The sequence below is a fragment of the Cherax quadricarinatus genome, chromosome 81 (assembly GCF_038502225.1).
Source record: "Cherax quadricarinatus isolate ZL_2023a chromosome 81, ASM3850222v1, whole genome shotgun sequence".
In the NCBI taxonomy this organism is placed as follows: Eukaryota; Metazoa; Arthropoda; class Malacostraca; order Decapoda; family Parastacidae; genus Cherax; species Cherax quadricarinatus.
Genome location: NC_091372.1, coordinates 8,326,185 through 8,338,935, shown reverse-complemented (window position 1 = coordinate 8,338,935; position 12,751 = coordinate 8,326,185). Strand labels below are relative to the sequence as shown.

General features: G+C 44.7%; 1 protein-coding gene across 1 annotated transcript in view; it reads left to right on the top strand.

Moving 5' to 3' along the window:
* LOC128699866 (hemocyte protein-glutamine gamma-glutamyltransferase) overlaps window positions 1-12,751 on the top strand; it is a 90,360-nt gene that overhangs the window by 35,129 nt on the left and 42,480 nt on the right. The gene's annotated exons all lie outside the window — the stretch shown is intronic.

The following is a 12,751-nucleotide window of genomic DNA, read 5'->3' as shown; positions in this document are numbered from 1 at the left end:
GGGGTGGGGGGCTATGGTGGTTGGGGGTTTTTGATGGTGTGGGGTCTAAGGGGGGTGGGGGTGATGATGGTGTGGGGTCTTGGAAGGGTAGCCCATGATGGTGTTCTAAGGGGGGGTGTAGCCCATGAAGGGTTTGGTGGAGGTGTAAGGCCCGATGGTGGTTTAGGGGGCAGTCACAGCTCCTGGCTGTGATGGAGGGGTTAGCGTTGTGGGAGCTGAATACAAGTGAGACAGAGGGAGAGAGGTAGGAAGGAGAGAGGTAAAACCAGGGTCAGGCCTTACCGGGGAATCACATACAGAGAAGTGGTGAGGCATATCTCCATCATCTGTCGCCAAGGTGTTGGGAAGGGAGGGAGGGAGGAAGGATGGAGTGGAGGAGGGGGGGAGGAGGAGGAGGGGGGAGGGAAGGGGTTTTGGGGAAACCTTGCCTTTGGGTTTCTCCAGTCTTCCCATCAAGGACGCTGCCTAAATGAATATATAGTTTTGATTTCGATTTCCTTTCATAACACCCGGTTTTGCAGTGATCTTGAAGCCCGGTTTTTTTTTTTTTTTTTCCCCTCTCTCTCTTCTCTCTCTCTCTCTCTCTCTTCTCTCTCTCTCTGTCTCTGTCTGTCTTTTTCTGTCTGTATGTCTTTTTTTGTCTGTCTGTCTGTCTGTTGTCTTCTCTCTCTACCCCTCTCTCTTTTCTTCCCCTCTCTCTCTCTCTCTCTCTCTCTCTCTCTCTCTCTCTCTCTCTCTCTCTCTCTCACCCCCTTCTCAACCCCCCCCCCCCTCCCTTTCTCTTCCCCTTCCCCTCTTCTCTTCTCTTTCTTTCTTTTCTCTGTCTTCTTCTGTTTTGTCTCCTTTTTCTTTTTCTCTCTTTACTTTTTCTTTTCTTCTCTCTCTCTCCCCCTCTCTCTCTTTTCTCTCTCTCTCTCTCTCTTTTTTTTTTTTTTTTTTTTTTTTTTTTTTTTTTTTTTACACAGGGTTTGACAAGGTTAAGGATCCCCAGCCTTTTTTTGACAGCCATTACAGGTTAAAGGGTTCCAAATTTATTGGCAAGCTAAGGCTTTTACCTACATCCATTTTATTTTGGGAAAACATTTTTATTGTTATGAGACATACAAGTTTGGGGCAGGGTGAAGTTGGGCCATCTGGGGGCCAGCATTTTCATTTGATCAACTGACTTTATCTCGTTGATATTTTTTTTTGCGACGAATGTGTTCCCTACCAGTTTCCCGGGTATGTTTATCTCCCGATGGGTGATGCCCGGGGAAAGGGGACGGAGTGGAAAATTCCCTTTTTGGGCCCCTCTTTGGGGATTGGGTTGTTTCACGCTGTCCCCCGAAGTGGATCCAAGGGGTATTTTTACAATATTGGCCTTGTACATAAAGTAAGGCCACCCCCAAACCCTCCTGTGTTGAAGGCTCCTTGGGAAAAGACAGACCCCCCCCCCCTTTTCTCTTTCTAACCCCCCCCCCCCCCCCCCCCCCATAAATAAAAACACATAAGCCTTTGGGGGGGGCCTCGGTGGGGTACACACACACATGCCAGCGTGGGTAGACGTACAGATGTACGTAAAGTTGAACTGTGAATCATGTACTACGCGCAATAGACACGGCAATGTTTATTTAGTGATGGGATATAGTTACACATATCCAGTGAGTCATTTTGTGTGTTTTTGTGTGTGGGCCTTAACGGTGGGGGTTTTCTGTCCAGCTTTTATTATCCCCGGGGGGTGGTTTTGATTTGGTTGGGGGGTGGGAGTGCAGGGGGGGGGGGGGTGGGGTAGGGGGGGGAGGTAGGGGGGGGGGGGTGGTGGGGAGGGGGGGGGGGGGGGGGGTAGGGGGGAGTGAGGTGGTGGAGTGAGGTGGGGTGGGAGGGGGTGGGGGGTGGTGGTGGGAGGGGGGGGGGGGGGGGTAAGGGGGTAGGTGGTGGGGGGTGTAGGGGGGGTGGGAGGGGGGGAGGTGGTGGTAGGAGGGGGGGTGGAGGTGGTGGTGGTGTAGGGGGGGGGGGTGGGAAGGGGGGAGGAGGGGGGGGGGGGGGGGTGAGGGGGGGGGGGGGTGGTTATTTTGGGGGGGTGTGTAGGGGGGGGTGGGAGGGGGGGGTGGGGGGCAGGGGAGGGGGGGTTGGGGGGGTGGGGTAGGTGGGGTGTGAGGGAGGGTGGAAGGGGGGGAGGGGGGGAGGGGGGGGGGGGTAGGGGGGGGGTAGGGGGGGGGAGGTTTGGGGGTAGGTGGTGGGAAGGGGGGTTGTGAGGGGGGGATTTGGGGGTGAGGGGGGGGGGGGTGGGAGTGTAGGGGGGGTAGGGGGGGGAAGGGGGGGTGGGGGGTGGTGGGAGGGAGGGGGTGGTGGAGGGGGGGGTTAGGGGGGAAGGGGGGTGGTGGGTGGGGAGGGGGTAGTGTAGGGGGTGGTAGTGTAGGGGGGGTGATTTTTTTGGGGGGGGGGTAGGGGGGGGGTGGTGGGGGTAGGTGGTGGTGGGTGTAGGGGGTGGTGGTAGGGGGGGTAGGTGGGGGGTGGTGTTTTATTTGGTGGGTGGGGTTGGGGGTGATTTTTAGGAGGGGTTTTAAGGGGGGGTGGGTTGGGGGTGGTGGGGAGGGGGTGGTGTTAAGGAGGGGGGAATTGGGTGGGGGTGGTAAGGGGGGTAGGAGGGGGGGGCTTTTTTTTGGGGAGTTTTTTTTGGGGGTGGTAGGGGGGGGAGGGGGAGGGCATTTTAGGGGGGGTTTGAATTAAGGGGGTGGGGTTGGGGGTGGGGGTAGGGGGGTGATGGTGGAAAAGGGGGTGGGGTGGGTGATGATGGTGGTGGTGGTGGTAGTTTGGTGGTGGTGATGTGGCGGTGGTGTTGGGGGGTGGGAAAAAAAGGTGGTGTGGTTTGGTGGTGATGTGGTGGTGGTGGGGGTTTTTAATTTAAAAAGGGGACGGTATATGTTTTCTTTTCACATTTTGGTGCTGACATAAACCCAGAGCAGTAAACAGGTACCTGCTGTTAGTCCACAGGTATATATGGCATCCTGGGCAGGGTGAGAAATTAGCATATCTTATTTAAAGCTCCTGAGTCTCCTATCCCTATTCACCTGGCAGTAAACAGGTACCTAGGTGTCACAACTATTGTGGATAGCATACTGGGGAGGGTAGACATGAATAAGCCTCCTCATACCCCAAGGGAATAAAAAGGTACCGGGGGTTTACAACTATTGTGGATAAAAATACCGGGAGGGGGAATAAAAGTTTTCCCCCCCCACCTCCACCCCACATTACCTTAACCCCGTAAATAGGTAACCCGGGTGCCGCAATTGTGGGGGGCATCTTGGGGGAGGGGCTTTCTGGGAAGTCTCGTTACACCTGTTACCCCTGTTTCCCTAGCATTAAATAGGTACCTGGGTGTTAGGTCACTGTTGTGGTCGCATCCTGAGACTAGAGAACCTAAGAACTGTAAAAAAAGGGGGAAAGTTTGGGAAAAAAGAAAATATTAACGCAATATATACATTTACGGATTTGATCACCATTCTCACCTGAAACTTATGCTTAAAGGATGGTTCTTGACTGATAGAACCAGGAGTCAGTCTTTCAAGATGGTTCTTGACTGATAGAACCAGGAGCGTCTTTCCCAAAATGGTTCTTGATAAGAACCCGGAGTCAAATCTTCCCGGATTTCTTTACTGATAAAAACCAGGGGTCAGTCTTCCAAAAATGGTACTTGGCCCATAGAACCAGGGTCAATCTTTCCAAAATGGTACTTGACTGATGAAAGGGGTCAGTCTTCCAAGATGGTCTTTGGCTGATAGAACCAGGAGTCAGTCTTTCAAGATGGTTTTTTTGACTGATAGAAAACCGAGTCAGCCCTTCCCAAAATGGTTCTTTTACTGATAGAACCAGGGGGTCAGTCTTTCAAAATGGTACTTGACTGGATAGAACCAGGGGTCAGCCCCTTCCCCAAAATGGTATGACTGATAGAACCAGGAGTCAGTCTTCCAAGATGGTATTGGGCTGATAAACCAGGAGTCAGTCTTCCAAAATGGTTCTTAATTTATAGAACCAGGGGTCAGTCTTTCAAGATGGTTCCCACTGATAGAACCAGGGTCAGTCTTCCCAAAATGGTACTTGACTGATAGAACCAGAAGGCCCGTCTTCCAAGATGGTACTTGACTGATAGAACCAGGAGTCAGTCTTCCAAGATGGTTCTTGACTGATAGAACCAGGAGTCAGTCTTCCAAGATGGTACTTGACTGATAGAACCAGGAGTCAGTCTTCCAAGATGGTACTTGACTGATAGAACCAGGAGTCAGTCTTCCAAGATGGTACTTGACTGATAGAACCAGGAGTCAGTCTTCCAAGATGGTACGTGACTGATAGAACCAGGAGTCAGTCTTCCAAGATGGCTGACAGGAGCAGGAGACGTCTTAAAAGATGGTAATTAAGTGGAGCTTCTTAATCATATGCCTGGCTAGGCACTGGCTGACACTCTCAGTGCCATGACAAGAAGACCTTGTGGGATAGACACTTGACACGGCTGGTAAGTTCCTCTCTGGGATGTATGAGTGGTCAAAGGTGTATGTGTTAATTTAACACATAACACCGTGTGTTATGAGCGTTATAACACCTTAACACGATGTTATGTGTGTTATAAAACGGTGCTCTGTGTCACAATAAGTGTCCGGGGCCCAAGACTGCTCAACAGCCTCCCACCATGCATAAGGGGAATTGCCAATAGGCCCCTGGCTGCCTTCAAGACGGAGCTGGAAAGGTACTTAAAGTCGGGGCCGGATCAACAGCCTGGTTGATCAGACCGTGATCCACCGGGAGGCCTGGTCATGGACCGGGCAGCGGGGGCGTTTATCCCCGGAATAACCTCCAGGTACAACAGTTTAACGGTGTTGTGTAATACGGCACTATGTGTTATAACACCTTAACACTGAGTGTTATGCTATAACATCTTAACACGGGGTGTTATCGGTGTTAACCATAACTGCCTGGTCCCAGACTCTGGCTCCCACATCACCACCAACAGCCTGCTTTATCACTGGCTTGCCAAGGTGACCTTTTGAAGCTATTAGTGTGTTCAACTTGCCTTCCTTATAAGGAGAGTTCGTAAAATATATATAATTGCTCTCTCTCTCTCTTTCTCTCTCTCTCTCTCTCTCTCTCTCTCTCTCTCTCTCTCTCTCTCTCTCTCTCTCTCTCTCTCTCTCTCTCTCTCTCTCTCTCTCTCTCTCTCTCTCTCTCTCTCTCTCTCTCTCTCTCTCTCTCTCCCTCTCTCTCTCTCTCTCTCTCTTTTTTACACAGGGTTTGACAAGGTTAAGGATCCCTAGTTTTATTGACAAGCTTTTACAGGTTAAGGATCCCTAGTTTTATTGACAAGCTTTTACAGGTTAAGGATTCCTAACTTTATTGACAAGCTTTTACAGGTTAAGGATTCTTAACTTTATTGACAAGCTTTTACAGGTTAAGGATTCCTAACTTTATTGGCAAGCTAAGAGTTGTTACCTACATCAGCTCATTTGAAAGCATTTTTATTGTTATGAGACATACAAGTAGGGAACAGGATGAAGTTGGAGCCATCTGTGGGCCAGCATTTTCATTTGATCAACTGATTTTATCTCGTTGATATCATTATGCTGTACGAATGTGTTCCATACTCGAGTCATCCTGGGTATATATGATCTCAGATGGAGTGATGTTTTGGAGAAGGGTACAGCCAGAGTGAAGTTGCTGCTTTCTGCCCGTCTTGTGGCATAAAAGCTTGTTTCACGCTGTCCTCGAAATGGATCCAAGTGTGGTACTTTGACAATATTGGCCTTGTACATAACAGTAAGGCCACCCACATCCCTCCTATGTTGAAGGCTCTGCTGAAATGACAGATCTATCCAGGATGGATCCAGGCGAGAGATGAGACGTCTTGCTTTGTTCTCTATTCTGTCAAGCAGTCGCAGATGAGAGGGGGGGGGGCAGGCAAACCGAGAAAGTGGAGCATACTCAAGGTGTGAGCGTACTTGTGCCTCGTACAGAATCTTGCAACCCCTACTGTCAAGCAGATGCGAGATACGGCGAAGTGCTGTAAGCTTCCTGGCTGCCTTGTTTGCAAGATTTACAACATGGTTTTTCATGGTTAGTTTGGAGTCAAATTTCACCCCAAGGATATCAACTTCTTCTCCAGGTGCCAACACCCTCCCATTCATCCTTACTACTGCACCAGCATTACCATCATGGTGTCTAGAGACCATCATCATTTGCGTTTTCTCAGGTGCAAATGTTACTTGCCATCTATTTCCCCAAGCTGATATAGCTCTTAGCTGGTGATTGATGTAGCTTAGAGCAGCTGGCATTTCTTCTCTTGGATAAGTGAATGTCAGTGTACAGTCATCTGCATATGCATGTGATTCTGGGATGAGATGAAGAAGGTCGTTGAAGTAGACATTCCATAACAATGGTCCCAGCACGCTTCCTTGTGGAACACTTGCCCCAATAGGATGCTTTGCTGATTCCGTTCCATTGAGAACTACACTTAGAGATCTACCATGAAGGTAATCACTGAGGAGACATAGCGTGGAGCCTGCAATTCCCAGTGCTTGAAGTTTTGCTAAGAGGCCCTGGTGCCACACCCGGTCGAAAGCACCAACAATGTCCAGTGCTACCACACAGCTGACTTTGGATTTATCCAGTGACTGGTGCCACTTAGTGGAGAGTTTAACAACAGATCAGCAGCAGAGTAACCTTTCCTGAAGCCATATTGACGATCACAAAGTAGTGAGTGGTAATCAAAAAACTCTGTCATTTGTCTTGAGATTATTGTCTCAAGGATCTTACCAGTGATTGACAGGAGTGACACTGGTCTGTAGTTACTGATTTCTTCTTTGCTCTTCTTTTTGTGAACAGAGACTACATTTGCCTCTTTCTACAGAGAGGGCCATTTACACTGTACTAGGCAGTGCTGAAGGATGCGAGTTAGAGGTGCTGCTAGCTGGTCTGCACATCTTCTCAGCAATCTTGGGCTCAACTTGTCTGGGCCCACAGCCTTTTCTTGGTCAAGCGATTTAAGAAGGAAATGCACCTCTGCATCTCTCTCTGTGTTAGTTGCCGGTTGTCAAAATCACTTGTTGATAAACACGTGGCCTGTTTTGTGTGTGTGTACTCACCTAGTTGAGGTTGCAGGGGTTGAGTCCTAGCTCCTGGCCCCGCCTCTTCACTGGTGTGTGTGTGTGTGTATGAGAGAGAGAGAGAGAGAGAGGAAGTGTGTATATGCCCGTGCGTGTGCTCATGTGTGAGGAAAATCTAAATTTCGTGTCAGTGGCTACATTGTTACACATTAAACCCCAAGCACGTCTTAAACCCCGCGCTACTGGGTTAAACCCTGAGTCTGCATTCACAATAGCCAGCAGGGACAGTGTACACAGAATATAATCTGCTTATTAGGAAGAAATTACCATCTTGGCTCACAAGTCGATCGTTTTGTCAAGTCGAATGTTAAATCACTGTTGAAATTTGAACACTGAAATCAACATTAAAAATGTTAATTCACTGTGTTTATATAATAAAAATTATTCATACATTAGGCTACCTGATCAAATATATTCTCTCTGGTGAGATTTTTTTTTACAAGATATAATTGAAAAAAATGCTCTCAAAATTAAATAGCACTTACCATGAAGGCCTTTTATACCGGCTATTTGATTTCTGATGCATTTTTACAGCGACATATGCAAAAAATCGGTCTATGGAGAAGCTTTATATGCAAAAAATCGGTCTATGGAGGAGCTTTATATGCAAAAAAAATCGGTCTATGGAGGAGCTTTATATGCAAAAAATCGGTCTATGGAGGAGCTTTATATGCAAAAAATCGGTCTATGGAGGAGCTTTATATGCAAAAAATCGGTCTATGGAGGAGCTTTATACGGGAGTTTACTTTATGGTTGCTTATTGGAAGTTATTATAGATTTACAATGATTAATCTAGGTTACATGAGCTTAAATCTCGACCAATGACTTCTTGTCCCGTAGCTCGATTGGTAGCGCACTTAGATCCCACACTGAGGTCCGGGGGTCGATCCCCGGTACGAGTGGAAACATTAGGATGTGTTTCCTTAAGACACCTGTTGTCCGTGTTCGCCTAGCAGTAAAATAGGTACCTGGGTGTTAGTCACCTTACACCTGATGTCCCTCTTAACCTATCAGTAAAATAGGTACCTGGCTGTTAATCACCATAAACCTGCTGTCCCTGTTCACATATTAGTAAAATAGGTACCTGGGTGTTAGTCACCTTACACCTGCTGTCCATGTTTACCTAGTAGTAAAATAGGTACCTGACTGTTAGTCACCATATACCTGCTGTCCCTGTTCACCCATCAATGTAATGGGTACCTAGGTGTTAGTGGACTGGTGTGGGTCGCATCCTGGGACAAAACTGACCTAATTTGCGGGAAATATTCAGCATAACAAGTGACTTTCTATATAGTAGTATGTCATTGATGTCAGCTATGGTCTGTATACCTTGTACATGTACTGGTAGTAGATATTATTATTGCTATCATTATTGTTATTATTATTATTATTATTATTATTATTATTATTATTATTATTATTATTATTATTATTATTATTATTATTATTATTATTATTATTATTATTGGCTGACGAATAAAACACTACCACTTAAATGTTATTGAGGTCAAGGGACCAACATACACGCAAGTGTTTCCGGCGTAGCTTTCCATTCATACTTTACGTGTGTGTTAACTTGTATTGTGTGGTTCATCATCACCTGATGTCTTTCATGGAGGACCTTGATGCTGGGGAAGGGCTCGCGATCCTAGGAATTGGAGGTAGTGTTGTAGGATTTCCAAGGGGGTTAGATCATTCCTCTGAATTAAAATAATAATGAGATTTCAGTTAGAATTTTTTGACGTATATATTTATGTCAATATTTTAGTTAATGTGTTTAGTTTAAACTCTAAAGGCTACAACATGACCATCGTGTAATAGATACGGTTTAAACCCATTAACCAAGCTTTCATTTGGAGAACGTTTGTATAGAGCTTATGACATGATAAACTTCCATAATGCAGTGACTACACAGAGGGACATGTCCCAACAGGAGCTTCTGTAACTCGCATATCTGTGCTTCATATCCTCAGTAGCTGGCGTTTGTATCCTTCCCTCTGTGCGTCAGCGGAAGGGGTGTGGAAATTCTAATCCAGGGTACAGCAATTCTTTTGTGCAAGTTTCCTTACTTTAAATAGATAGCTATGTATTAACCGACTGTTGTGGGTGGCATCCTGGGCAGGTTGAGACATATGTTGTCCATATTCATCTAGCAGTAAATAGGTACTTGGGTGTTATTTCACTGTTTAGGATGGCAGTCTGGGTAGAGTGAGACGTATGGGCAAGGCTTATACCTGTTGCCCATGTTCACCTAGCAGTAAATAGGTACTTGGGTGTTATTTCACTATTTAGGATGGCAGTCTGGGTAGAGTGAGACGTATGGGCAAGGCTTATACCTGCTGCCCATGTTCACCTAGCAGTAAATAGGGTACGTCTTTTAGGCGGTTTTTTCTTGGAACGTAATATACAGTAAATAGTACTAGGCTTTGTAATAAGGTTTTTCTTCTTGATTCGTCGGTACTGTCCCGGCCCGGGCCTTTTCCAAGCGATGGCCCGGCCTTGACTCCCTTTTTCGGGGGTATCTCAGACTATTGTCTGCCATGGGAGGAAGTAAAAGTACCCCCTCATCTTTAGAACCAACTGCCCCCAAGCCTAGCCACATTCCCCGCCCTCACGGGGGTCGTAGGTAGAAGCTAGGCCTCTCTGGTCTGCCATCCCCGCCCTAAGGGGGCTAATGGGAATGACAGTCTTGTGAGCTGCAAGCTCTGGCTCAGGCACCTACCCTGCCCTAGAAGGACTGGGCATAGTGTCGATCTGGAAATAAACTGAGGCAGGAAAACAGTTCTTAGCACGTAAATGGCCTGAGGCAGAATTAAAATCTCTTAGTTTATCATGAACTAAGGTACATCAGCTCTTAGCATGTAAAGCGAACTGTCTATAATGAAAATAAAAATTTGATAGCTTAATTTTACCCATCCTTTAGGTGGTAGTCAAACTATTAAAGGCACAATACAGGTCCAGGGACTGGACTCCAACATATTTTAGAAGCTAGGCAAGTTACAGTAATAATAAACTGTTTACAAGTCATTATATTCAGAAACAACAGGAATAAGTTGTTTGCACATTCATAAATGTTAAGATAAGATAAGATAAGATTTCGTTCGGATTTTTAACCCCGGAGGGTTAGCCACCCAGGATAACCCAAGAAAGTCAGTGCGTCATCGAGGACTGTCTAACTTATTTCCATTGGGGTCCTTAATCTTGTCCCCCAGGATGCGACCCACACCAGTCGACTAACACCCAGGTACCTATTTGCTGCTAGGTGAACAGGACAATAGGTGTAAGGAAACGTGTCGAATGTTTCCACCCGCCGGGAATCGAACCCGGGCCCTCCGTGTGTGAAGCGGGAGCTTTAGCCACCAGGCCACCGGGCCTGGTGATATAACATATGTGGCTATGAGTTATTTACAATACCTGCTGTTTAATGGGTTGTTGTTGTATTTAAGCAAATTGCAGGTGTTTTAAGTTGTTTGGAATAAACACTGATAGGATATAAGGTATTTTCCAGAGGCTGGTAATATGCCAGTGTGGATAGAATGTTTCGACATTTCTTGAACGTTTATCTTTTAATTCATGGGAGGCCTGGTCACAGACCGGGCCGCGGGGGCGTTGACCCCCGAAATCCTCTCCGGGTATACTCCAGGTAAGATGTGACAATGGTTCCTATGGAGAAGTTTACATATAGTTGCGTTCTACATTAGCCGGTGGTGCGAACATCCAGAGGTAATTGTAGGCCAGCCCAAGCCCCTGTAGTAATAATAATAATAATAATAATAATAATAATAATAATAATAATAATAATAATAATAATAATAACGTTATTTACTACATGTACAAGGTATACAGACCATAACTGACATCAATGACATACTACTATATAGAAAGTCACTTGTTATGCTGAGCATTTCCCGCAAATTAGGTCAGTTTTGTCCCCAGGATGCGACCCACACCAGTCCACTAACACCCAGGTACCTATTTTACTGATGGGTGAACATAGACAACGGGTGTAAGGAAACACGCCCAATGTTTCTACCCTCGCCGGGAATCGAACCCGGACGCTCACCGTGTGAAGCGAGAGTTTTTGGCACCAGGCCACGGCGCACCATGGATGTCACTTTCGGCTCCTATTAAGACAACTTTTCGATCTCTTTAGATCTCTGGATTCTAATGAAAATCTAAACAGAGAGAAAAGTTATCTCAATGTGAAGCCATATACGTACTTATTGAGAGTATATTAACCTAGCTGGTCACCCTGCCGGACGTGACTGACTCAAACGGATTTCTTCTTTTAATAATAATAATTATAATAATAATAATAGTAATAATTATAATAATAATAATAATAATAATTATGATAATAATAATAATAATAATAATAATAATAATAATAATAATAATAATAATAATAATAATTATAATAATAATAATTATTATTATTATTATTATTATTATTATTATTATTATTTATTTCTACAAGTACACGATGCAACTTATACAGACCATAGCTGACATCAGTGATATACTATATAGAAAGCCCTTGTTATGCAGAGCATTTCAGGCAAATTAGGTTAATTTAGTCCTAGGATGCGACCCACACCAGTCGACTAACATCCAGGTACCTATTTTACTGCTAGGTGAACATGGACAGCAGGTGTCTCAAGGAAATATGTCCTGATGTTTCCAGCCGTACCGAGGATCGACCCCCGGACCTCAGTGTGTGAGCTGAATGCGCTACCAATCGAGAATTTGAATGCTTCACATTCCACAGGCGCTGCATGATGGATGGATATCCTGCAATAACTGGCAAATGCCTCTTCCGGTCGACTTCAAACCTTATCTTTTATCTTATCTTATTATTGAACTTGATAAGACACCTGTGCAAGAGTTCGATATCTATTCCGTATGCTTCAGAATAACGATATCTAACTGTTCTATATGTATCTTTTCAACTTGCCAGTATTGTATACTATTGTATACTATTGTATACTATTGTATACTATTGTATACTATTGTATACTATTGTATACTATTGTATACTATTGGATACTATTGGATACTATTGGATACTATTGTATACTATTGGATACTATTGTATACTATTGTATACTATTGTATACTATTGTATACTATTGGATACTATTGGATACTGTTGTATACTATTGGATACTATTGTATACTATTGTATACTATTGTATACTATTGTATACTATTGGATACTATTGTATACTATTGTATATTATTGTATACTATTGTATACTATTGTATACTATTGGATACTATTGTATACTATTGGATACTATTGTATACTATTGGATACTATTGTATACTATTGTATACTATTATATACTATTGTATACTATTGGATACTATTGTATACTATTGTATACTATTGTATACTATTGTATACTATTGGATACTATTGTATACTATTGGATACTATTGGTGTTTTCCTCAATGTAAACTTCGGCTTGATTTTAGACTGTGTAACTTTTAATTTGCCAATTTTATTAATCAGATTTTTTTTAATGACTGGATAATGTCTCTTGTCAGAAACAAAGGACAGTGCTTGACTTTATTGGGTCATTCTAGCTTAAATGTAGACAATGTGCATCTAATAAATA